This window comes from Ammospiza caudacuta, chromosome 1 (genome assembly GCF_027887145.1).
Source record: "Ammospiza caudacuta isolate bAmmCau1 chromosome 1, bAmmCau1.pri, whole genome shotgun sequence".
In the NCBI taxonomy this organism is placed as follows: Eukaryota; Metazoa; Chordata; class Aves; order Passeriformes; family Passerellidae; genus Ammospiza; species Ammospiza caudacuta.
The window spans coordinates 28,466,112-28,493,368 of NC_080593.1; the positions used below are offsets into that span (position 1 = coordinate 28,466,112).

General features: G+C 42.6%; 1 long non-coding RNA gene across 1 annotated transcript; it reads left to right on the top strand.

The window, feature by feature from the left end:
• Positions 1-167: 167 nt before the first annotated feature.
• Positions 168-27,026, top strand: LOC131567015 (uncharacterized). The gene is made up of 3 exons (XR_009275612.1): positions 168-246; positions 24,564-24,614; positions 26,821-27,026. It is a non-coding gene; the product is annotated as an uncharacterized LOC131567015 (long non-coding RNA).
• The last annotated feature ends 231 nt before the right edge of the window (positions 27,027-27,257 follow it).

The following is a 27,257-nucleotide window of genomic DNA, read 5'->3' on the forward strand; positions in this document are numbered from 1 at the left end:
CAATTACAGCATCCCATTGATACTGTAATTGAGTCTAGCAGCACCTGCACCTGCTTCTGCACGTGTTGGGAGTTGCAATTGCTCTGCTGTGACCACAGAAAGGCTACTGGCAATCAGCCTGAAATCATTAAAGTTTGTTAGCTGGCCTTTAGGGCTGACCTGAGCATAGAAACAGGATTTGAGTAGAGAACTCCATGAGCTCCATAGCCTGCTGTGGTGCCTCCAGGTTTCCTTCTGTCTAATAAGGTATGAATAACTGAAAACCTTTCTGATGAGAAAACCCTAACTTTGGAGGGGGTGTGAAAAGGGAGCTTCCTTGTCCCTGTGTTGTGAAAGTTGTGCTAGTTTAATATTTTCTAATGTATCCATAATGGTCAAACTTCTTGTTGCCGATGAGGTTCAAAATCCACTACAGATAATACTCTGGAATTACATACAATTCATTTCTTTAGGAAACTCAGCCAGAATGCTGGAAGCTGAGGTAGAAGGAGACGCATACCTTGAAAGTAGAGATTTTAGGGTATGGTGTTATGAGCTTTAGCAAAGGACTAAATGGAGCATATTGTGTATTCCTGTAGGCTTGGGGAAAGCGTGAGACTTTGTTTTGTTGAAGTGATTGCTTGATCTCAAAAGAAAGCCGTTGTGCAGGCTTGCAGGGATTTCTGCCTCCCCTAAATCATCCTATCATCATGCGAAAGCACAGTGAGGGTGTACCTGCTGGGGGCTTATCTCTGATGTGAGACCAGGTGCTATGACACCCTATCAGTTATCTCTAGTGAGAAAATAACTGTACATAGTCTCCAAAGCAGATATTATCTGCTTCCCTAAACATCCTGTTCACTCTGTGTATTGTGTGCATTAAACTGGGTTGTGAAGACATCGAAACTGAACTGAGACTCCTGCTGGAAACCTGCATTGTTCCTCTTAGCTCTCCTTCTCTCTTCCACTGCAGATGTGCTTAGAAAACCTTTATCTATTGCTTCTCAGGCCTGGGGCAGTGAATTAATAATGCATAGCATAGCAAATTCAGCACTAGTAAGTGGTTGCACCGGCATTCAAAGAGTTTTCAATTCTGAAGAAGAGGAGTGTGGTGCAGGGGTTACACCCCTGCAGAGAACTAGAGGATCAACAAGGCTGCAATTGAATGTTTTGGGAAGAGTGGTTAGGAGATTTTTTGTTCTTAGGATTGGAACCCAGCAAGTGTTCATCTCATTTCTAAAATAGAGATTGTTGGGCCATTGGTTTTTTGGGGTTTGTTTTTTCTTTTTAGCATGTTTTGATTATTGCAAAATGAAAGTAGAGATGTGGGAGCAAAGACTTAACTCAGTTCAAAAAAATACAGTCTGGAAAAAGATATGAAAATGTTTAGGACTTATTGTTAAAACAAAGCAACAACAACCTTCCCCTTCCTTCTCCCCCTCCCCCCCAAAAAAGAAAGAGAATTAAAAAAAAAATTTAAAAAACCCAAACACCAGAAAGCACCCTAAAAGCCAAAAACACCCCTTCACCTAACAAGTGACTCTAAGTTTTGTTTGGTAATAGTAATATTTCGTAGAGTGAGGGGTGTGGGTTTTGCTGGGACATTTTTGGTGAGGTTTTTTGGGTTTTTTTGGTCTGTGGTTTGGTTTGTTTTGGGGGTTTTTTGTGTGGTGTTTTTTTGTTTTTTTGTGGGAGTTTGTTCATTGCTCAAAGTGACCTACAGTTGCACCCTTTCCATCAAGCCGTTTAGTTCAGCAGTGAAGCTCCATGGATGCCGTCTGGAGCAGGGCTGGTGATGAGCTTGGTGGCAAGCTCGGGAGAGCTGCTTTGTTCCAGCATGCTGAGCTGATGGAGGTGTTAGGTTACTTTTGTTGCAAAGCTAGAGCTTGTTCTGGGCAGCCAGAACCCCTCCTTTTAACAAACTCTGGCATGGCTTGAGTTCTGTGAGCCTGCCTTACCCCGCTCTGTGGTGGGACTCCCCCAGACAGTGTGTTCTGAGCAATTAAAAGCTCTTGCAGTGCCAGCAGCAGGTCACCTGTGAGTGAGGATCCAATTCTGTATTCCCCCTTATATATCAGAGTCCTGTCCCCTGCAGGGATGGTGTTGGACTCTAATGCATTTCCATCCATGTACTGTACTGTGACTGTGAAAAGCTTGATTTAAACCCTAATACCATATCCAAGCAGAACCCTGAATTTTCTCCCTCTTTCTTGCCTTTTAAAGCTCAAAGAGAACACTGAAAGTATTGCAGTGACCTTGCTACTCTTCCATAAGGGATGGAAAACGAGGATGCGATCTCTTGATAAATATTTTGATGGGGACTTTGGTGATTAATTTGTTGTTACTGTGTTTAAAGAGCCTTTTGCTGCATTTCTTTGGTCAGCTGTCAGGATGTCTAGAGCTAGAGGCTGTCAGTGTGGGTGTCTCTGGCCTGCAGAGCAATGCTCCCCTCTGACTGAGCACCCAGAGGCTTCATCCGACCTGTGAGCTCCAAAATGTGCCATGCTGCTCACAGTCTCTCCTGGGCAAAGGGATTAGAGCCACTCTGGCATGAACTATTGGTAGGGTGGTATCACTGCTGGTGATTTGAGCTGATTATGACTTTTCCGGGCACCATGGTGCTCTCTTTCTGTTTGTGCTGGTTTGGTGAAATGATCTATTTTTTGCTGAAGTTAAAATGGAAAAAAGCAGTGGCTATTCCTTGTGATTCCCTTTTGGATACTTTCACTGGTGATTCTTTGGCTGGTAGGTGTTTGGGCAGGCTTTGGTTACAAATGGATGTGTATGCTTTCCTCCAGGGAAAATGGGGGGAGTAGGGATCCTCAGGAAGTCCCTCTGGCAGTTCTGCCCTTTCCCAGGGTAAACCCAGGTTGGTGGAGTCTCTGAGGTTGAGATAATCCCAAGGTGTTAGAAAGTCTCTCTTTTCCCAGCCTAGTGACCAAAGAAGAAGAAGCTGAGATGTGTCGGTTCAACTTTTCAAGGTTGTTTATTTTTCCTTATCTATAACATTCTTTTTCAGACCTGCTGAGGTCTGTCCAGCAGGTCAGTTCATGGCACACTAACCACCCTCAGGGTGGTGTTATCTTATACTAAAAACCACGTGTACTTTATTTACAATAATTTTCCAGTACCTATCACCTATGTTAGACAGTTTGTCTCTACTCTAAACCAATCCAAAAGCGCCACCATCACAGCAGAAGATGGAGGCTAAGAAGAAGCAGGAGGAGGACAGGACATGCCCAAATCCCTCCATCTTGCCTCCTGAACCCCCATTCTAAAGCCCCAAAATTCTACTTTTTCACCCTGTGATAAATTCACTATCATTCTACTCAAACCCTTGTACCTTGTAACTCCTCGCACAAAGTTGGTAATTGCTTCCACGGGTTAAAATCGAAGGCACAGGTGTCTGGTGTCTGTGACTCCATGCCAAGGTCTCTGAGCCCCCTGCCAGGGTCTCAAGTCCTCCAGGGCAGTCAGAGGAATGTCCTGGGCTCTGACACCAGGTAACACCAGGCTGTCCTGCCTTTCCCCAGCACAGCCCGGGTCTCCTGGCAGTTCCATGTGTGCCTGGAGTGCAGCCCTGCAGCTCTCCATGTGCAGCCACAGCCCGTGCTGCAGGAAACCCGGTGGTCCAGAGTCCTCTGCTCCCGTGGAACAGCCACACCTTGAGAGAACTCAGGAGTCTGAGTTGTTTGAGGTGCTTCAAGGAGCTGGGATGGGGTATTTGGTGTGATGCTTCTGCCCAGCTCCTCAGCAGGCATGGCTGGAGACCAGCTCCCTGCAGATCTTACTCTGTTGTATGGGGCGTATTTGCAAATGACAATAAGCTTTTCTCACTTTGGAAGGTGTTCAGATAGAGATATCTGGCAGGGACAAGCCAGCCTTCCCTTCCCCCTCCCTGCCCCTTTGCCCTTCTGATAATCAATGGGGAGCAAAGCACTTCCTTTGGAAATGCAGTGCCAAGCCTTGCCCTGAACAGTGGGTCCTGTTGCAGCTTCTGGCCGAAACATTTACAGATCTTATCTGCGAGCTCCGCATTCTCTGTAAGAGCAGGAGATGGATCTGTTCTTACTCACTGCTTATCCAAGGCATGTGGAGAGGTCCGGTCTGGGCAGTGTGTACTCGACACCTTTTCCTAGTGCTTCAACACAACACAGTGCCAATTCTGTGGTTTGTCACATGTGCATGGTCCTTTTGTGGCAATCTACTTCAGTGTCTCTTCTTACAAACTTGTCTGTGGCTTCCAAGTATTAACAATCTCTAAATTTCTTCCCTGTGATAAAGAAAAAGGGATATAATCCAATGGAGTGCTGCTTCTCCCAGGAAATATTGTCTGGATAAAGGCCTTCCTGTAACCAAAGTTTACCATCTTTTAAGGGTGTTATTTCCAGTATTAGCATTTACTTATCAATGGTTTTAATGGTCTTTAAAAGTAACTTGGAAGGATTATTCAGTCTTTGGATTATGGTGTATTTATTTCTTAAGCTCAGTATTAAGGCTAGATTTTGTTTTGTAAATGGAATTTCTGACTTGTGAATATGTGTAGGATGAAGCAGAAGAGTTTAAAAGTTTTTCAGAAATGTAAACAACTAGATTCTTTGGCTCTTTGGTGTGAAGCATTCAATAGAAATGTTGATTTGCATGCTGGCACAGTTACCTGTGCAGCTGTATTGTGGCCCTCACAGTGAGCTGATCTGGCTTCAGTGAAATTCCTGGGTTATCTTCCAGTTTCTCAATTCAGACTGCAGCTGGCTGGACTCCATGCCAGCACAACTGGAGGGAGGGAGGGAGTCATGTGGAGAAGATAGGGCTGAATAGTGGGAGTACCTTAAACTAGTGCTGCTGAAGAATTCTGGGTCATGAAATCAGGGCCTTGGTGTTTGCTAAGCAGTAACAATGTGCACAAAACATAATTCTATGAAATGGTACTTTGTTTTTTTTTAAAAGGCTGAAAAAAATTTGTTACTGACTTGAAAGCCTTCCTAGTCAGGTATCATTGGTCTCACTGGCTGCCATCATGGAAGTAATGAGCTGGAATTGTTTTAAGCAGAAGCAAGAGATGAACCTTAGTTCTTAACAGTGTCTGCCTTAATCTAAAGAATTTTCTTATAAATATTGTTTTGAGATTTTTTTCTGTTATATCACTGTGTGGTGTACTGGTGGCATTTTTTTTCATTCTCAAAGTAAAGACTCTAAGTTTCTGAAACATTAAGTAATATTGCAGTTTAAATTCTGCTGTGAAATTCTTTTCATTCAGTTTCTGAAGTGATATTTGTAGAATCTAGTAGATATTGTCTACTGGCAGCTTCAACTCAGGTCTTGTGTATGTGTATGAAAGCTTATGGTGATAGTAAAGCAAAATGTCATTTTTACTTCCAGTTTCCCTAAGTTTTTGAATTGAATGTCTGAAGTGAGACACCATTTGTTTGGCTCAGATGGTGTTTATTTTCCTTTCAGATGGAGGTGAGCTGTAGCTTCTTTTGAGATGGATATAAATAACTCTTTAAAAGATGCACTAATGACAGTGTTGGCTACCGTTCCTCTGTCAAATTCTTTGATTAGTAATTAGATCACCTAGTAATCCAGGAGAGGAGGGTGCAATTGATGTCTCCTGGCCCCAGAGCTTTGCCATTCTCTTCCTTCCCCAGCAGAGGGGCAGCCCATGAGCCAGGGGCTGCTCCTGGGGCTGGAAAAGAGCTGTGTGCTGCAAGGCTGCTGCATCTGGGCAGGTCTGCCCTGTGAGGTGCCACCTCCAGGTGCTTTGAGCGCCTTGGGTGCTCTCACTCCAGCATGAGGAGGTGCTCTGGCTGACAGAGAGCGTCTGTGTGTCCTGCTGGTCACATCTGACCCATGGGAACTGGTGACTCACTGTTGAGGCCTCTCTGGTGATGGTGTAAACTGGGCCTGACGCAGAGGAGCTCCCTCTGTTGCGGTAAACCATCGGCTCACTTCCTGTGTGTGGATTTATTAGGGTTTAAAGATGTGTGGGTGTGTACTTCAGGAAGTTTCAGCTTCTGCATTCCCTTCTAAATTAACAACTTGTAGTGACAGCACTAGGAGCTTGGGCTGTCCCCATCGGATGCTGCATGTTCCTTAGCCTCCCCTGGCTAAGGAATTCCCTGGGGGAATTGTCTGCCATCCATAGCATCCCTCTGTGCCCTGCCCAGTCAGTTTGGGGCTCACCCACTTGCCTTCTGTGGTGCTGCCTGTATCAGGCCAGACCTGGACTTATAAAAGAAAACAGTAGTTTTCTTATAAATACAAACAATTGTATTATAAATACAAACAATCACAACTCATATTTGGTCCCTCATATACTTTCACCCAGTCTTGCCTTTTCTAAATTTATTTAGACCAAAAAAAAAAAAAAAAATAGTGGTGTTCTGCTGTATTATCTAAAGAGAAAACAGTCTTAGCTGAGGAATGTGGATTGCCTTTATATCTGGCTGACTTTGCTGTGATTTCTGTGTGTGTTTGCATAGCAGAATGACAAAAGATCTTGAAATTTCTGGAAACAGGCCTGTTGAGATATATAATAATAAAAAAAAGAACTGGTATGATTTTCCTTACCTTAATTGTGTGTTTTGTGATGTACAGGTAAATATCTGTTATGTTCTGCTTAGTCTGTTTTGTATGAGGTAATTGTTTTGTCTGTCACACTTCAGAAATCAGGAATTTATCCTCAATGGAATTGACTAATAGATGCCATAATCCTGTTACAAGAGTAGCATGTACTCAGCACTTCAACAGGAGGCTTCATCATTTTTATCTATAAACCATCTCCATTAGGAATTGAACTTGTGGTAGTACAACACCATCTGTTAATGGTTTGGTATAAATAGATGTTCATATGTACTTTATAGGGCATGATCATTTCTTTAATCTGCTCAGCCTCCTAAAGCAGAATTCATTAAGGGAAAACCATATATATGTTACACATGGCATTTCTAGGGACATTCTAGTTGTCAACAATTAAATTCAGGTTTGTTATGATTAGCTACCCTTGGTGCCTAGTCAGAACACACCTGGGCATTAAAAAGAGGCAGTACTTGCTTTAAGGTTTGCAGACTACTGGGCTAGATTTGAAATTAGTAGGAGGGCATTGAGGCAAAACAGGGATAGCTGGAGGAAAGAACAAAGGCTGTGCTTGCGTGGTTGTGTGGCTTACGTCACTTTGTTAAGCAAACAGGGTGGTTCTGCTAAGCCCTCCAACTTTGTACTTGTGAGGATACGTGCCTCTTGTACCATGCCAAACCATCCCACTGATAGAGAAGTTAAATTGTTCCCCATCTACCTGTCATCTTGCCAAAAACAATGCGTAGATTGTGATGTGGGGGATAAGATCAAATGTAAGGGATCAGTAGTGCCTTTGGGAACATCTCCCTCCCTCCTTCTCGTGGGAGACTTGCCTGCTTGCTGTCCCCAGCTGCAGTCTTATCCTTGCACTGTTAGTATTTCATACACCTGTTCTTTTTGTAATCTTTTCTGCAGCAGTCATTCTCTAATGGGGGTAATGGGTATTAAAAAGGAAGATCCAACAAGGATGTAGTTATATCTCTTACGTGCTGGACTTTGTGCTTCCGTCTTTGAAATTTCAGCTGGCAAAGCATTGATGCAGAATGACACTTTGGCCTTGTTTTTACGTGTGCTGGTGTTGTGGATGTGATCACAAGAGACAAAAATGCTTGTGCTGGTATAATTTTGCTGGGGAGGTAAGTGATGTTAAAGCATTATACCACAATAAAAAAACCTTTACTCATACCATGAAGTTGCAGATAAGGAAGGATCTTCCAGTTTTACTAGTCTATCTTGGGGATGTATGTCTGTGATCTTAGTGGGTCTTTCTCATCCTACCTAATCTGAATCTGATCATATAAACTAATGGGGATGATCAGTTAGAAAAGATTAATTTCAAAGGGAAGATTGTCACTTATGCTTGAAACTAGATGTTTATCTGGAAGTCTCTTTCCTTCCAAGGTTTATGAAGGCATATGGGGCCAATGCTGGTTGCATCTGTTAGCACTGCTATAGCCACTTGCATGTATGGAGGAGCCTTTGCAGTGCCCAAAAAGTGATCTCTTTCCTTCCAACATCCTTAGCCTGTCATCTGCCATGGTGACTACAAAGACTTGCTCCCTTGATGTGTTACTGTCTTGATGTCACTGCTCTACCATCACCACAGGCCTTCCTGGCTGTGTGCTGTGGGCTTGGGGCTTGCCTCAGGACTCACTTGTTGCCCAAGTCTGTTATCACACTCTGGATTGTGCTTGGGGTGACTCTGGCACACCTGGGAGGAAATGATGGACACTTTGCCCCCCATAACATAAAGTGTATGTTATGGCACACGCCAGGGTACAGCACAGGCAAAGTCCTTTCATCAGCATCACAGGACTAGGTCGGGCAGCTCTAACAGCCCAGGTCTGCTCTACACAGGCCAAGCACTGCATGTTTCAAAGGCAAATGGGGCCTGTAAGGAGCCTGAACAAACCACAATAATGAAGCTGGGCTTCTAGGAAAATTGTGGGCTTTGCACTCTTCCTTGGTCATTGTAGATGAAATAGTTAATTCTGGTTATTTTGCTCCAGACAGACAGGTAATAGTATATAGCCTTTGTTGCTGAAATTAAATTGAATTCTGAGGAAATCTGTCTTTTCTTTATATCTGAAAGTGCAGTAAGCTCTGGACTCCTTGTAGCAGGAGCCTTGGACTCCTATTTGCTCTGTCTGATGCAAATGGCTACAAATGGTGTCCAGCACTGTGTTCAGGGGCAGCTCTAGGTTGAGGAAATGATTCTGGAGTAGCTTAGCTCACTAAACCTGGCAGCTGAATTATGTTAATCAGCATTCCTTGCTTAATGGAAACCAAAGTGAGTTATTGAAATATCAGTCACACTTCTTAGTGCCACCTCAGCTGATGTGACCACTTTTTGGATGTGATCCGAGATCTCTGCTTCAGCACTTGCCTGACAGTCATCCATCTCTTATTTTTCCTTAGCTGTGAGGAGGTGCAAGTATGTATGACTGTTACTACAGTAACACTGTGACTGAATGTTCTAGTAGGAAAGTATTTATCTTAAAACCTATATTTATCTTTTTGTGAACAGTCTCAATTTAGCTAAGACCCTTTCAAAGTGAAAGTTTAAATTTATTGCACTGGAAGATGCTTTCTTGTGACAAACTTAGAAATATATTATGAACAAATTGTGTGTGCAGAGGGGGTGTTTTCTAAAAAATGTTCTTTTTAAAAATGAGCTAGATGCCCAAAATATCTACCTACAGCAAGCAAAAAACTATTTAACTGATTTTCCCAACCAGAGCAATATGGTAACAGATTGAACTAAACTGAAGGAGCTAAAACTGAACTTCTGGGTCTGATTTAATGTAAGTGGCCAAAAATATGTATTTTGCTCACTTGCATATGCTTGCACTAAGCCTTGAATTAGAAATGGAGACAAGGAGAAAAACAGTGAGCAGAAAAGGATGGGAGCCTTTCCACCCCTTTCAGCAAATGTTGACTCAGATTCTTATTCTATGCCCTCTTAGCAGAAAGAATCTCTTGTGTAAGCTAAGGAGAACCACATCCTATCTTCTGCCTTCCATCTGTATTAAGTCTGTGGGCCTGCTACAGCATGAGCAGAAATAAGCAATCCACTGAAGCCTGTGGGCTATCTCCTCGTTAAGTAAATACTGCCTATCACAGATGGAGCTTTAGGCCATTAACCAAACTTGTCGAGCACTGGGAATACTAATGAGCAACCATGGTTGGCACTGATGGAGACAGCACTCTCAGGCTCATGAGGGCTAGGATTATTTTTTCTTGGGAGGGGTTTTTGACTGAAATCTCTTGTCCTTGGCTGGCCACTAACTGTATTTGGTTTCACTTTTTGAAGCCAGACTATTTGCCTTTTTATGAGACAGAAGTTCAGGTGCAGAGTGTTGGAATATGATTTTATTGCAATTCATGTGTTCACCGGTGTCTTTGTTCTTAGAATTGAGACTGCAAGTATATTAGAGCTTGAAACAGGACCAGTGTTTTCCCTGTTAGTTGATGTAAATGGTCTAATTTGTATAAACATTGTACTTAAAACCTATTTAGGGATCCGCACATAATTGTGCATGGGCTATGCAAACACAGACCAAAATGTCAATACTCAGCCTTGTAATTTCAATAAGGTGACTAGGAATTAGAGGAATACAGGACGATAGAAAATGGGAAGAAGAGAGCAGTGAGCAGATGCTGGTGTGCTGTATGGACTCATGTAAGACACCCATCCTTCAGGAGTGGGATGGAACTGCACCATACTGGTAATGAAACAAAATGTGGGGGCTACTCTGCTTCTGACGTTTCCTACTGCTGACATCTAAATGAGACCCATCCTAATGGGAATAAAGTGATTTGAATATTATATTTTTTTGGGGTTTTTTTTCTTTTTTTTTTTTTGCCATAAAATTACAATGCCTTAGACAACCATGCTGAAGCCTCTTTACTCTTAGGTTTTTTCTTGGAGACCGGAGTGAGTAAGGCAGTTCCAGAGGATGTACAGGAAGAAAATAGGAGATTTTATTCACTTCTGTTGATATTCACTTCCGTGCTAATGCTTTTGACTTTGGAAAGAGGTGTTAGTAGTCTGTGAGAATTCATGCAGGTGCAGTGTCTGCAGTCCCTCCCCTGGGAAATGATTTATCAGCAGCCTAAAGCAATAACTAAAGCAGCCACCTGCCTTATGCCATTGCAGTTGGAAGTAATGTTACTGTGTGAAGGTTGCTGTGTGTGTAGAGAGGCCATGGTCTCTTTCTGCCCTGACCCAGAAAGAACTGTGCTGAAAGCAGAAAGTCTCTTCCATGCTACTCGAAACTTCAAGTTAATGATTTGTTTGGCTGACTGGCTTGCCTGTAAGTGCATTGTCAGGTGATCTTATTGGAATGACAGGCAGGAGAGCTCTTACGTCTCTACTATTACTGTTTGTTTAGGCGTGTAGGTATTTCCTGCAAAGCCAGCTCAACAGAGCAGCTAGGGCCTGGCTGTGCAATCATCTGTAGTGCAGGAAAGCTAAAAGTTCAAGCTGTTCTGCAGTTTGCATAGTTTACTCTTTTGAACTTGGCAGTATAATCTCTTCTGCATGTTTGTGGATTCTGCTTAAACTCTCCAACACACTGGAGTTTATCTCAAAAAGTAAATGAGAAGTAGGGAGAACAGAGCGTCTCTGAAAGTTACTTCAATTTATTTCTTCCCTTCTTTAGGTGAAAGAAACTTCACGTGAGGTTGTGCTGGGGTATCTTCTTGATCTTTGGACAAAAAAGGTCAGGATCTTGGCATTCATGACCCTTGAATCAAACTCTTGCAGGATGCATGGTCCAGCTCTGAGGTTGGGTACAGCTGCTCAGAGCCTTACACACTAAAGTTGTGAATACCTCTAAAATACAAAACCAATGAAACACAAGAAGTTCCACCATAACATGAGAAAGAGCTGCATTACATAGAGGATGGCAGAGCCCTAGAAAAGGCTGCCCAGGGAGGTTATGGAATTTCCCTTTCTGGAGATATTCATACCTCACCTGGATGCATTCCCTTTTAACCTTTTCCAGATGACCCTGCCTTGGCAGGGGGTTTGGACAAATGATCTCCAGACATCCCTTCTAATCCCAACTATTTTGTAATCTCAAGGGTTGAGATCGTACAAAGGGCAGCCTGGGCTGGTATTTGGTCATCTTTGCTTTGCCCCCTCCCCATGAGACTCAAGGGCTTCTGATGACTCTTTCAGCCCGGTAAATGGGTCCTGCAGTTCTCTAGTTCCCTTATTTGCCAACCATTCATCCCATAGGTCTGACCTGGCTGGTGTAGATACTGAGGGATACTGTTGAGAAAGCTTTGGGAGAGCCAAGCTAAAGGATATCTACTACTCTTTGTTCAAAGGCACCTTTTTCCTCATTGAAAGAGATCATATCAGTTGAGCACTATTTCCTTCTGGTAACTCCCCAGTTGCTAGTTCTCTGTGATCTTCTCATTTTTATTGTGCTTAGAAATGGCTTTGAAGACTTGCTCCACAGTCTTTCAGGGACTGTGATGAAGTCTGTGATTTCCCAATATAATCCTTGAAGAAGAATCTGACCTTTTTGCACTTCTAAAGTAATTGGGCCCTCCTGAAAGTGCCATGGCCTTTAAAGGCAATTGAGGATGGCATCTCAGTGGTGCTGGCCAGCAGTCTCACTGGCCTCGTGTGGCAAAATGAGCCTCTCCCAGGCACTTGCATTGAGCAGAGGAACCAGAAAGGCCAGAAATCAAACCTCACCAGCAAAGGCCTTTTCTGCTTCTGTTAGCACTAAGTTCCCCCAGCCCACTCAGCAACAGACCCACATTTTCTATAAAATTGCTTTTTATGACTCTGTGCCAGGGGAACACCTTGTTGCTTCCTCTTACACTTTTTTATTAATTTTGGCTCTGAGACAGCTTCAGCCTCTCTAGGACCCTCCATGTATTCTGGCATTGTTCATGTTTCCTTAAACCTTCTGCTTTTGGTGTGCTTTTGTGACATCTCTTTGACTCATTCAGGAATGAGTTTAGTTTTTTTCAAACAAAGTAAAATACCTGCTTGGGACTTTGCTTCAGTAAAAGAAATATTTTTAAGATTAAAACTCAGAAATAATACCCTGACAGCATATATGAATACCCAGGGCTGAGGTAACTTGCAGTGCTTGAGACAGAAGTATTGTGTAGGATTTGTGGGTATGTAAAGGGACTGCTAAAGGTAATCTTATTTTTGATGAGAACTTATGAATATTCACTCACTTCCTTTTCAGTTTTAGTAGCTATTTCCTATTGCAGCCTGTTGTGCATTGAATTGCTGGGGGTGTATTCTACGCCCACTCTTCAGGTGTTGCCAACTCTCACAAGGATTTGTTCTGATTAAAGGAATTGTTGGGCTACATTATCTGAATTCTTTTGGCCTTATTCCTGTCAGCCTGAAGGAGGAGGGAAGAAAAAGCCCAATTTTAAGGGCTTCAGAAGCCACAGCACAGGCAGCTCCTACTGGTGTGGTGCAGGCAGGAGGAAGGCAGGGTATTACAGCCAAGCTCTCCACGACTGGTTCCAAGCCCAGGAAGCAATGACTGCCCTGCTGACTCCTCTCAGCACTCAGGAGGAGAGGTTTAGCCTGTGCACTCCTTAACCCACTACCTTGGTTTTGGTCTCTGTGCAGCCTGCTGAAACACTTCTGGCTGCAGAATCTCCTGCAAGTAGAGCATGAAGGAAGAAAAATAAAATTTCTTTGAGCTAGAATGAGTATCAAACTCAGTTGTGTGTTACATGACAGATAGCTCTGTTGGAGATGAATGGCTGAATGAGAGCTTGGAGATGTAATGAGGCTCTTAGTGCTTGAGCATGTTTCACTGGCACTGAGTTTAGCTTTATTTAGCTTGGGAAAACAGACAACACCGTGACATCCATTTTATAAATCTATTACTAAAACTGACTTTTTTACAGCTTCTGCTGCCTTCAAGGCTGCTAGAAATCCCCAGGATGAAGCCAGAAAGAACATAATCTGTTGAACTGTGATGCTGAAGCAGATTTGCAAACATCAATAGTGAATAAAATATTCTGCTTAAAAACATAAATCTCTACAATCGCTGAAATAGCTGACTATGATAAAAAGGCAATGAATTTTTCATGAAGTACAGCAATAGCACCAGATGGCTACTGGGCTTGTGGGAGAATCTTTCCATTTCACATTAATTCTGAAAAACAGCGAACTAAAACCAGCATGCAGTAATTAACTGGTCACACACAATGTTAGTTTGGAGCTAAAATAAGTGGATGGAGTCAGATTTGTTTTAAACTGGCTTTTTGTCCTGGACTGGTACTTGAGATCTGGTTCCATGAGTTCTTGTCTGCACAGGTCTCCCTGCAGTGTGTAGGTGGGTGGTGTTTGGTTTAAATCGCTTTATGCCCACACAGTTGTCTTCTGTCCTTTTTAAAATCTTGTCAAATCCTGCTATAATTAACCTGATTTCAAAGAGATGTTACTTGAACACAGAATGGATGAAACCACTGATAAAGTTCATGAGAACTTTACCCATGTCATATGAGCTACAGTGGCAGTGTCTGCAGTGTATGGCTTTGTTATTGGAGTCATGTTAGCTTAGCGTTGCACTTTCCAATGTTGAAGCAACATTTTTATTAAACATTGGTGTGTGCCTGTTACATTTATGGCAGTTTCTAGCCAGGAGTGTATTATGTCTAGTATCTGCTGCCCTTAGTCATGCCTGCTGACCTGCTTTGTCATCCCTAGTAGGGTAACAAACTAGAAATCGTAGAGTAAGAGTACAAATTACTGTTGATGTAATGCTCAGTGAAGGAGTAATTTCGGGCTCAACACTGTGAGCAGTCAAAACCAAAGAAAAATGCTTGATCAAAGATTCCTCAAAAAGGAAATGTATTGTCCAGAGCTTTTTTTCCCCCTTCTTTTTAATTTTTTTTCTTCAAACCTAGGTAATATTCTGGACCTCCGTTTGGAAATATAAATTAAATTTTTGTCACCAACTGTGGTTTTTGATTATTCTTTTTCCTATCTTTTTATTTTCATAGTGGCATCTCAGCCAAAGTAACAAAAGCAAAAGATGTTTTTTATCTATTGTACTTCTGACCACTGTACTTCTGAGTTGTGGGAAATGGATTTGAATATGTGGTGCCATACATACAAGCAATGGATGCCTTAAACTGTTCCAGAGTAAGATTTAATGAACACTACTCTTTATGAAGTTAAAGATTTTTTTGTAGTTATGTGACTTTATTTTACTGGTTTTTGCCAAGTGACCTTGAAGTTTACATTCCCCAGTAGGAGAGCCTTTTAATGGAGAATTTATCTGTATGTACTTTGCCCTCATCAACCTGCCAACACATGGGTGTGCCCAGTCTTGGGAGTGAAGCTCAGAGTTCCTGTTCAGCTGTGTGGTGGCTGATGTCCACATGGTGCAGTACAGATCATGTCAGCTCTGGGGAGAAAATGTGTAGCTGCATTAACCCAATGCTGCTCCTCAACTAATGTGCATGTCTTCCTGCAGAGTTAGCCAGTGAGGTTTCTAACTAGGGCTACTCTAAGTAATCAGGATATACCTTCCTGAATGTACATTTCAAGAGCAGCACACACTGATGAGTGAATATACACATACGTCAAGGCAAGGTATAGCTTATGTTCGTGTATAAAATGGATTAAGATAATTGAACTTAAATGTTAAATTGTTGTAACATTGCTTTAGATTAGCCCCCAAATGTAAATGTTGTAACATTGCTTTAGATTAGCCCCCAAATGATGTTGGTCTGATGCCACTTTACTCTGGTTGTGTAGGAGATAAGTGTGTGTGGCTTGGCAGATGGAAGTGAGGAGGGGATAGATGATGTCCAGGTCTGGATCCACAGCATGTGCCTGGATTGGGCTGGGAAGCAGGAGGCTCACACTGCACCAGAGAGCAGGGGCTGTCTCCCAACAGCAGCAGTTTGGGGGCAAGTTACTGAAGGGTATTTCACTATGGGCTGTTTCTGGCAACAGACTTCTGGTGTGGCTGGTGGTGTTTTTCTTGCCTTCTCTAGATTATTGTACTGCAGTATTATATAATCATTTTTACAGGCCTTAGGCATGCTGTGCGCTGCAGAGCTGGCCAGTTTGGAGCTCTGGGGAGAGAGAGGGAGAGCTTGTCAAAGCTGGGACTATGGCAAAAGTGTTGGAGCTGCAGGGAGAGTACTGTGTGTCCCCTTCCTTTCAGGAAGCCAGCATAGTTTACGTGGTGAAGTGTGCTGTTATCTGAGCTGCAACTCCTTGTTTCTAAGCTCATGAGTCTTACCTAAAAGCAACTGACCTGTAACTCCTGGGTTTTCTTTTGTTTAATTTAAACCACTTCAGCTATGACCCTGAAACAAAATGAAACAGGAAGATTTAGGAGCAGACTTGACAAAGCCTATTAAAAAAAAAAAAGGGGGAGAGGGAGGAGAACTGAAACTGTGCCAAGCATTTATGGAGGGGTGAATGGACTAGAACAAGAGTTGTTTGAAGTAGAGAAAGCTAAGCACTATGCAGAAGCAGACTTACAAGCAGGTAACGTTACTCCAGTCTAAATATGTGCGATGTGCTAATCCAACCCAGCTCTGTGAGATTCTTGTATGAACACAAGGTTCAGAGCATTGCCATTCCCTGGTGTGCCCCAGCAGAACCAAGCAAATAAAAGAAGCACCCTGTCAGTGTTAGTCACTGTGGCTCTATGTGTGTTTGTTGATGATTGCATATGCAAGCTCTATTTCAGATGTGTTCAAGTCTGTGTTGTAACTCCTTTGAAATGTACTCTGAAGATTTTATTGTCATATTTAACTGTATAAAATCAGTAACAATGCAACTGCTCACTGCCAAAGCCATTCCACCTTAAACAAAACAAACCATTATCTTCCTCTGTCTACATTCTCTGGGTATAAACACAGGACTGCTTTTGCTGGCCAGAGAAGGGCTCTGGCTATTTATAGCATTGCAAAAATCTTTCCAGATTCTTGTTACCTATTAACAGGCCGTTCTTTTTTGGTATGGGACAAAATAAAAAGTCACAAGGATCTCAAGTGGATAGATAGGCAAAGGCTAGAGAATCCTGAGAGATGCAGCATTTCTGTTGTCCTTTGTGCTTTTTGGCAGTCGCTCCCAAATCACACTGCTGATCTACAAGATACTCATGAACAATTCTCTTGTCTTGTGAAAACACTCTCTGAAAAGCTTCATGGTTCAGAGAAGAGGAAGATAAACACCTCTAGGGCTCTCACTGTTCCCTGATATCTTGTTTTACTGATGAATGCTGATTAGCCGGACCTGAGAAGTGGTGTTCTCAGTAAAACACATGCAGGCAGCAGGAAATGTGTGGTTATGCTCTCATTTAATGTTTCCATTTTGTTTTGCATTTTTTTTCTTGCTTTCAAAGTCATGTCTCTGTGTCTGCTTGCATAACATATGTAAAAAAATACTGTACTTCAGTGTGAAGAAAACATAGCTGAATATCTGAAAACCTGTCTAAAAGTGAAATGAGACTTTCTGAAATAGCATGGGAGAACTTCATATTTCAACTTCATATTCCTGACCTCTGGCATCTGTTTAAAGCACACTGAAGGAAAGAACTCGTGGTGTCGGTTGTTTGGCCCACGTGCATATGCACACACACACACACACGAGTGTTTGGGGGAACGTGCGGGGTTCCGAGGCTGCCCTCCCCTCGATCCCTGCCTGCAGAGCTGCCAAGGGCAGGGCGGCTCCCGGGGCTGGCTGCGTTCCTGCGGCCCTGCAGAGCTCCCTGCAGGAGGAGGGACGGTGTGTGCCTCCATTCGCTCCTGTGAATTGTGCAAGACGAGCGTCAGCATGAGGTCAAAGAAAGAGTCAAGTGCATTGATGCTACATTATGTTTTTCTTCCAAGTGGTTTGGTTTTTTTTTTTTTTTCCTTCCTCCTCCCTGACCTTGTCTAAATTTTTATTATTATTATTTTTTTCTCATCCTGGCAGTGCCCCTTTCCTCCTGTGCTGTGACAGCACGGAGCAGGGCAGGCTCCAAGCGCGGCCTCGGTGGGGTTCGGAGGTGGGAGCGCGTTTCCTTTCCCACCGCGCCGCGCTGAGTCAGAGCGGCCCCGCACGGATAAACAGAACAACAGAACGCTCTGTCTGTCTGTCTGTCTGCCTGCCTGCTCACGGCTCTGAACCTCGGCCAGCTCGGGCATTCCTTCAAAGCTGCGCTATTGTCGCATTGCCTTTGATGTGCAAAGCTGAGCGGGAGCGTAGCGCCTGTTTCTGCAGCGAGGAGCTCGGGAGATAACAATGTTATCGGAGCCTGAGATGAATATCCGTGTAATGCTGTTAATATTCACATAGCACCGCCTTCCAGGACATCATGGAAGACTTTCAGCCTGTAACAAGTAGGTTCGACTAACGTACTGAGCAAAAGGGATGGATATGAAATTTCTGACCTAGATTTAGTGTAGTCCTTAAGACAGCCAGAACCAACCCAAACTCAGCTGTATGTAGGCTTCTGTACGTAATTAGACAGGTAATTAGAGGAAGTTCCACATCAGACAGATGTGTATCACTGTCCTCAGCTCAGCAAAGCACGCCCAGGACTGCCTCCCTGCTCCACCTCATGAGCAGGGGAGCTGAGGAAAACGTGGTGGGCTAGAAAAGACTCAGAAGGATAAACAGCAATGCTGTTGGTTTTCTTACAGGGAAGAGGTTATTTTCAAGCTTTTTTCATCAATAGATTTAGGGTGAGGTGTGTGGGCACAATGTCAGGTGAGAGTAGGACCAGTGCACTAAAATTTTAGGATAAACTCCTTCTGCTCTTTGGGTGGATGCAGCCCTTGAGCAGGACATCTTCTAGGTCAGTGGAAAGATCAGAGGATATGTTCAGAGCTTGCTGTTCACACAAAGACAATGAAGCTCCAGCACAGTCTGCTGTCCTTGCAAACCATCCATGACTAGTGGCCATCTTCAGACAGGGTATTTTTGATTTTGATTTTCTTTTTAACCTAACTAAACTTCCTTGTTGTCTATTAATATCACTTTTCCATTCTGTGTACAACTTGAGAGATGAGCAAACATATTTTTCTAGATGTTGAATAGGTACATTGCCTAGATTATTTCTGCAACTGCAGGGCTAACTGAAGCAACAAACACATCCAAGATGTATATTAGAGGATGTAGTCCTGGTACCTTTGTAGTTCCCTTGTGCTTTGGTTCATAGAGCAAGGGGAACTGGGAACCTGAAGCACACTTTGCTGTGCAGGCACCAGGTAGTGCTGAGACACTCGAGTCTCTGAAGCACCTAATATAAAGGATATAATTGTGCAATGTGTGCACAATACTTTGGTTAGATTTCAGAGAGGAAAGCAAGGCATTAGGACTGTGCAGTCTCTAACAGCCATTATCATTAATAATGTATTAAAAAGCAGGTTTATAGCCCTGAGGCTATCATCTCAATGCATAATCAGAAATGTCAAGGTGACTCAGGATGATGTGATGGACCGTGGCATCTCTGAACTGCTCTGAAACGTGTTGTTCCCAATAGCACACGTGGCAAAATGCACAGGGTTCCCAGACAAAAAGCCTTTGTTGCCCTCAGAATCACAAACACTCTTCTCCCTGGCAGGGATACATAGCAGCAGTGGTGTGTTTTGTCTTTGCCTTCTGAAAATGTGGGCTTGTTTTTATGGTCTGCAGCTAGTTTGGGATATGAAGGGTTCTGTCAGCAAATAATAATCTAATTTCCCCCTTTATTGGGATAGAAATATCTTTTGCTCATGCTCTAAAATATTTGGGCCAGTGGGGACATATTTTCCAGATTGTTGCAGTCTAGCTGAAAGTTGATACAATTAACAATGTTTGTCTGTGTTAGTTTTTGGCTGTGTCACCATACCTCTCTCAGATAACATTGTTCTTTTGAGGACAGCAGCCTCTTTTCACACAGTGGGTTAACCACAACGAAGTTCTTGTTTGTAAATTGCATTAGAGCAGCTTTGAACTCTTTCCTGGTGTCAGTGCAAATCAAGGTTGAGCACTGATGCCAAAATCTCACATCTATTCTTTGACCAGTGGTGGTGGGTTTTTTTAAAATTAGATATTTTAGTGACACAATTCAATGTAACAAAAAAAATTAAGCTGATGATGTGAAGGGAGTTGTAGGGAAAATTTAATTGGAATTATCCAGACTATAATAGAACATTATCTAAAAAGGATAGTTCATCTGAGTGTCTTCATTTTGAGTATATAGTTGCAAATTCTTAGGAAATAGCATTCCTAGTAGGGACCAGGTGCTTGAGCCACTCCTCTTACCCTGTGACCTGATGCTTTCATTTTGTTTTTACACAGAGACTTTTAACAATAGCCTTTTATTATGTTTAGTGGACTTTTTTTCCTTTATAATGGGCTCAGCTTCCTGAGCAGCAGAACATCTATCTCCCTTGATAATTACCCAGGAGTTTTTCTCAGAAGGCTCTAGAAAGCTTTTTTTCTTACAGCACATTCTTTACTCAATAAATTTGATCTGCCTTTTGCATTCCAAGTGGGTCAGTCCATTTGAGCACCGATTGACTTTCTAAATTAAAATAGCCTTGCTGGTATAACAGTGCGGGTGCATATTTGTTGAGTCTGGAACAAAACTGAGAAGGACCCTTGCCACTTGCAGTTTTCTATGCTAGAGGACTCACACCTAAGCTGTTCTTGGGCTCTGGTGTGGCTGAGGTTGTGCAATGCAAGATTTGTCTCTGCCCATTGCATGTTACAGCACAAAGTGACTTTGGGTGCTGTTAATGTGAGTCACAGCTCTGTGGTGAACATCTGGCTTTTACTGACTTAGTAGTCAGGCTCTCATTAATTTCTAATTTCTATAGAGTCAGGCTTGTAAATCTCTTTTTCCCTTCCTCCTCCAGCATCTGACACAAAGGCACACATGAGCACAGACTTTCTGGTTTAAGGCCAGGTGACCATGTTAGCTGAGGTAGGGCCGTGCCTGAGGCTACAAAGTCATGGTGAGAGGCTTTCTCTGCTGGGCTGGGCTTGGTGCTGTCCTGACAAGCTCATGCAGGCATTTCTTCTCCAGCATGGCACATGAACTGAAGAAACTCTCATCTGCTTGGCAGAAGCCTGCAGTATACAGTGCAAACAGATGCCTGTCTGCCATCCAAGTGAGTTGTACAACAAGCCTGCATTCCTCACTTCTTCTCAGTTCTTCTCTGTAAAATGATGATAATTCTTTCATCATTTTGTAAGATGGTTTGGATGAAAGGTGTTTAATTGATGTAAAATGTAACTGTTAGCGATGTACCTCATAGTTTCCAGCTGCTCATGCTGCTGACATACAATCCAATTCTTTTCCTCTCAGGGATTACTCCAGTGGGGAAGAATGAGTTTTCACTGCTCTTCAAGAAGTCATATCCCATGTTCATGATACTGCTGCTGTTTTACTACCCTAATGAATGACCTTGATTTTACTAATGCTTTTCCTAATCCTGACAAGAAAAGTAACTTTTGCTTCTGACAGTTGATTCTGAATATGTTTGATTGACTACCAAGACTTTGTCTTTAGTTTTCTTAGCAAGGGGCAGAGCTGTTTTTATCTGAAAGAATCAGGTTTCTTTTTCTGCTGGCTTTGTCTCATTGAGACTCTGCTCACTGAGTGTGGGGATAGCAACTTGTTCTGGAGGCCATTGATCCATCAGTAGCATCTCCAAAGTACATCTGATGCTCCTTTTAAAAATGTCTTTGTTTTGTTTTTTGGCCAGGAAAGGTTGCTGCAAGTGCAATAGGTAAAATCCTATCAGATAGAACTGCTCTAAACACACTCAGTGTCTATAAGGTTTAATTAGCTGGTTTAGTCCACAGCACAGCTAGCTCTAGGACTTCTTATTTCCTATGCATTCCTTTCTCAGAAAGGTAAAGTCACAGGAGTGGTAAGGAGATCTTACTTCTTCCAAAAAAACCCCAAGCCCCAACCAAACACCCAAAGAAAAGGACTTCATATATAGTTCTTTCTAGCTCTTTTTTCTTTTCACTCATGGGCCTGTTCTGCCCTTGTGAGAGACCTGTTTGGATTGCAAAGCAGCAGTTTGCTCTTGGCAGGTCCTGCAAGAGCTAGATGAGAGAGAGGAGTCATTATCTAGTATCTGCCAGCAGCTCCTGGAAGAGAGAAATGGAATTTGGGTCTCCCTGAAGGTGTCTGAATTAAGAGAAATGCAGCCTTCAGGTGCTTATTACGTATAATCATATAACCAAGGGTTAATTAGGAAAGCCCCTGTGGTATTTCAAATGTTTGAGGGATCTCCTAAGGCTGAACAAACCAGGATTTGGGATGGAGACTGAAGACTTAAGAGGTAGTCCCGTGGGACTTTTGCAAGCCCATGTGACTCTCACTTTCTCTGGCTCAGCTTGCTCTTTTCTGAGCTGTGACGCAGGTGGTAAAGCAAGAATAGGGAAGTATTAATGCCTGATAAGCAGCATTTTGCAAGTCTCTAAGTAATTGAATTTGAAACAGATTAGGGTTATTCACAGTCTGAGTGCTAGCACATACACCAACACAAATACAGCCTTGTATAAACAGTCATGATATTAACTAATTTAGTATGTGTTTGTCAGAGGGTATGTTTTGTTTTCTCAGCAATGCCAAACTGCAGGCCAGCTCTAGCAACACAGGATGTATTTTAAAAATGGCTGAGGCTATGGGAATCAGTGAGGTAAAACCTATAGGTACCAATAATTCACCACGAGGAGTCCATATGTACTGTAGTGTATCCTCTGCATCTGGTACTCATCAGATTTTTGAGCATTGCCTTGATAAACCTGGAAATCCTGACTACATCCTTGAAAGCAGCTGTGTAAGAATAGTCTGTACAACAGGAAATAGTCCCTTTTGTAGGAATACACTTCAGACAGCTCTGCAGCTCCGACAGAAATAAAGTTTTGTTGTGGATTTTTTTTGCCTCATCAGATAATCTTGACAGAAAGTCCTCAATTCATTTGCCTAATGACATAAGATAATTCAAACATCATTAGGCACTCCAGTGATTTCTGCTTTGTCTCTAGCTGCTGTTCTAGGAGGGTGCAGGTCTCATAATGTCTGATTAAATACACAACCTTAGGCCTTGGATATGCTAAGAAAAATAGAAAGCATAAGGGAATTAATTTCCTCTTTTAGTCCAGTACTGTGAAAAATCCTGGACTAAAAAAATTTCAATTTCCTAAAATACAAGTTTATCTAGCATCTTATCTGCTTGAGCAGCTGAAAAGTCTCTTCACTAATGACATAAGGGCTTTGAAGGTGGAAAATGCTTTGTTTGTTTTCTCAATGCCAGATACTTTTCAGCATCTCCAGCTAAGAGTTTCTAACTGTCTAGGATGTGATATTAGGTTTAGTGAGGTTTTATTTCTTAATAACTTACTTTGATCTCATAATTTGTTTCCTAACTTTTTAATCAGTAACGAGTTAGTCCCGTGTCACTCAATTCTCAGTTGAGATCTGTGTGTCCATAAAAACCAACATCAAGCTGCAGCAGTATTCCCTACAGGAGTGCATTATGCAGGACAGCAGCAGTGAGCTGTGCTCAGGAAAGCTGCCTGGGAGCACGTAGCTGGAAGCACAGGGCCACAGAGCAAGGGGCTGCACAGAGCAGAGCAGGGCTCCAGCATCGCAGAGCTGCAAATCCAGGCAGATGTTCTTTAGCAAAGGGTTTGATGTGTAAACTTGTGTTCAAAATCTGTTGAACTTAGATCCTACACTTGAACACTCCCTCACTGTACTCTGCTTAGTCTCTTTACTGTCTTCACAGTAGGAACTATTTCTAAAATTATTGATGTGGGCAGGGGACTTTCCCTGACTTTAACAGAGGTTGGACTGGATATCTACTCTTATTTTATGCTGAGATTCTTTAAACAATTTTAGACTGACAGAGTTTGTGCAGTATCTTGAGAACTGTATCAATTACAACCAACAAAGGATCTTTTAATGTTGAATAAAATAAGAACACACCCAACTTGCAATGATAGCAGGATGTGTCCATGGAAGGTGCAGGCACAGAAAATGATTTATTTCTCTCTGTTTTGGCTCTTCGGTCAAAAACATACTCTGCTCTTGAACCAAGCCCTGCTAGCTGTTATTCAGGGAAGTTGTAAAGAAGATTCTCAAATCTGTCACTGCTGGGGGTGATGTGGAGGGTGGAGGTGGTGAGGAAAGACTCTGAGTTCAAGCTTGACAAAGTCCCGTGTCTTTGAAAGCTGAAAAAGTGAAGATTTACTCTATGGATTAGCAGCTGTCATTTTTTCATTAAAACCAGTATCAAGAGACAGCTAATTGCATTCAATGGAACACTCAATTTTCCATGAGCAGGATTTAGTTTGAGCAGGATGGTTCCTAGTCAGGGTAGCTCTGCTGTTCTGCAGCTGTTATGATGTTTACTGGGTTGCTTATCCTCACAAGGTTGAAGCTGCAGCTATTTATACTGTTACAAATTCAACACTAGCTTCTTGTAGGCTGCACTAATCCTTATCATACTATTCTATACTTTGAGTGAGCCAAGCAACAAGAGTGTGCTATCCATCTTTTTTTTTAATCATTCCAGTAAGTGGATAAGAAGGACAGGTCAAACTGGGTGTTTTGTCTGTTGTGACAATGTACTCTTCAATAGCCCTGGGTTATGGGTGTTCAGTGGTGAGGCATCTGGCTAAAAACGAGGTTAGAGTACTGCAAAAGAAGTTTTCTATAGAGTTATGGATAACATAAAAGTGGCGTCAGTTTTGTCGGAGTGAAGGGTAGAGGTGAGGATAGAACCCAAGGAAATGGTGGCTCTGTCTCCGCTAAACGGGCAGGGGATGTTTCTAAGGGAAGGGATCCGTGCTTCCCTCCCACAGACTCCCTCCAGCCCAAAGCCACAGGCTGGGGGTGGCAGTCAGGCAAAGCATTCCAGATGCAGGCTCCTGCCATAAAGCCTTTTTGTTTTGTTAATTGCTCGCAGGCAGGGAGGGGGCTCCAGGCTTCTCCATCTGTGCCCAAGCACCCCCTCAGCTCTCATGTCTGCTGCTCTCTTTGGGACAGGTACCTCCAGAGGCTGTCAGCTGCTGTTCAGTGCTGCTGGATAACGATCAGGTATTTTCTTCTTTCTTCCTATTTTCTTTTTTTCTTCTGAAGTTACCTCCTCTGTGACTTTCAGCCTTTCCACCCCACACACAATCTATTGTTCTCTGTGTTTGTAACTTTTTCCCAAGGTCTCTTTCTGGTTTTGGTGAGGACTTTTTAGGATGTATCTTTTTGCTTCTCTCCTACATATTTTTGAGATGGACAGCAGCCAATGTCAGATACCAGAGGGAGAATATAGAGACTCTTCTAATACTTCTTGTAGCTCTGGAAGAAAAAAAAAAAAAGCTTTAATGTAAACCTCTGCTCATGAGTTCATTTTTCACTTTCCCCTGTTGCCCTATTTGCTTTCCTAAGGGCACTGCCTCCCACCTAATGCAGGTGTGAGGCAGATGTTCCTTATGACTGAAGATGGTCTATTTGGGGCAAGCATGTGTCAGCCAAAGTCCCCACCTGCTTTCAGAGTGTGTTCTTCAGGGTCAAATTCAAAGGATGGCTCGAAGGTCAGAGGGGATTTTGTGGCTGTTTGGTTTTGGTTACGTGTCAGCATCCTTGTTATAGTTACCAGAAAAGTCAAATTGAGGGAAGTACAGCTAGCTGAATTCTTGACAGATGATATAGTTTGAATGTGTTTATATATGTAGAGGGAGGCAGTGCAAAAATGAGTCTCTGAGGCAAGACAGGCGTAGCTGTTAATATTGGATAGCTGGTGCTGGTTCTGGCTGGGGTCAGTTTGCCCCATGGAGGTTAGGATGGAGCTGTTTGTATGCAGTGGGTCAGTATGGAGGGATTATTCTGGCATCTTTCAGTTCATGCTGAGCAGTGCCTACACTGAGCCAAGGCTGCTTCTGCTCCCCATCCCAGCGCTGAGCAGCTGGAGGTGCACAAGGATTTGGAAGGGGGCACGGCCAGGACAGCTGACCCCAAATGATCACAGGAGTATCCCATACTGTATGGCATCATGCTTGGCAATAAAACTGGGGGGAAGGTTGATTGGGGACCTACTGCTGAGGGACTGGCTGGATATTGGTGTTTTGGTGCTGAGTGATTGTTTTCATTTGCATCTCTTTTATTTCTTGGGCTTTGTTTGTCTCTCTTTGTTGTTTTCATTTTATTACAGTTAGTTATTTTTATTTTATTTCGTTATTAATCTGTTCTTATGCAAACCCATGAGTTTGCTCAGTCTTACCCTTCTAGTTCTCTTTCCTCCATCCCACTGATGGTATTGAGTGAGTACTGTGGGGTGCTTAATTGCCAGCTGTGGTTAAACCATGGCATAGCTATACCTGATAGCTTTCACTTTCTCTTATACTGGAAACCTTTTATTTAACTGCTCTGGATTTTCCTAGACAAGGAGTTTGGCTTTTCTTTCAATTTTTTATTTTTTCCCTTTCTAGTATTTTTTGTAGCATGGAGACTGTTCCCTTATTTTTTTTTCTTTTTTAATGGGTGTCAATGATAGCGCTTGCACCCTCTGAAAGATCAAATTTAGGGGATATTTTTATGACCAAAATGAACAAACACACCAATTCAGTGGATATATAAAGTTGTAGTGTAGCAATTTTTTTAGCCTTCATTCTGTCTCAAATGGATTGTAATACAGAAACATGTCCATTTCCAAACTTACTGGTTTCTTTTATTTTGCAGAATCTTGGCATGCATTATCTCACATATGCAAATGTGCTACCAGGTGTCTGAATACATATTACATTTTGCTTAATTTTCTATGGAAAGTCAAGGTCTCTGAAGAGAATTTATTATTAGAGCAGAATGGAATTAGAAACTGAAACATAGCAGTGCTACATCGAGGAGAAATGTATACCAAGGGCAGCTCCAAAATGATTTGCATAGCTCCAGTTGTTTTCTGCTACCTGGAAACCTTAGGAGGCTGAATAAATTCTTACGTACTTGCAATTTATAAGGGCTATAGGTATCTCTAATCCACAGTTTTCTTTTCAAAGAGCTATGTTTTCTACTCTTGAGTCTGGCCTCCTGCTATATTTGTGTAGATAAGTAAGAGGTTTTTTTTTTCTGCAATATCTTCGGGCGTGCCTGAAAAATGTTTTCTTTTGATAAAGAATTCATGGGTTTTTTTTTTTTTTTTTTTTTTTTTTTTTAAATCGGCCCTCACCATAGAAACATGTTTTCAGTTTAATCCTGGTAGGAAGCTGTTTATTTTTTCAAAAGTTACTAAAAAACCCCTTTTTTTCTTTTGTAGTCACATGAAGGTGGTAATTTGCTAATTCACGTGAGTAGGACCATAGGGTCAGGATGACAGTACTGCAAGTTTGGAGGTCAGTGTGCTCCCTTGAGAGGCCACTGCTGATAGTGCCACTCCAGCAGGGTTTTGCTGAAAGCCTTTCCCTGTGCTCCAGCCAAACATGGTGCTGGTGAAATTGTGGCTGTCAGAAGGGCTGGTGTGACTGAAGAGCTCTGTGTACGGCACTTTTGGGCACTGCACTTGTGTGAACTTGCTGATGGACCCCAGGAGCTCCTGCCCTTACTGCCCCGAGCTGGAGCTGCCTGCTGGACACGACCTCTTCCAGTCATCCCTGCAGTCAGGACAGAGCTCACTGCGTAATCCTCCTGTCCCGTTCTTACACAGGGAAACAGAAGAGGAGGTGGGGAGGAATACGCAGATGAAAATCCTGGCAG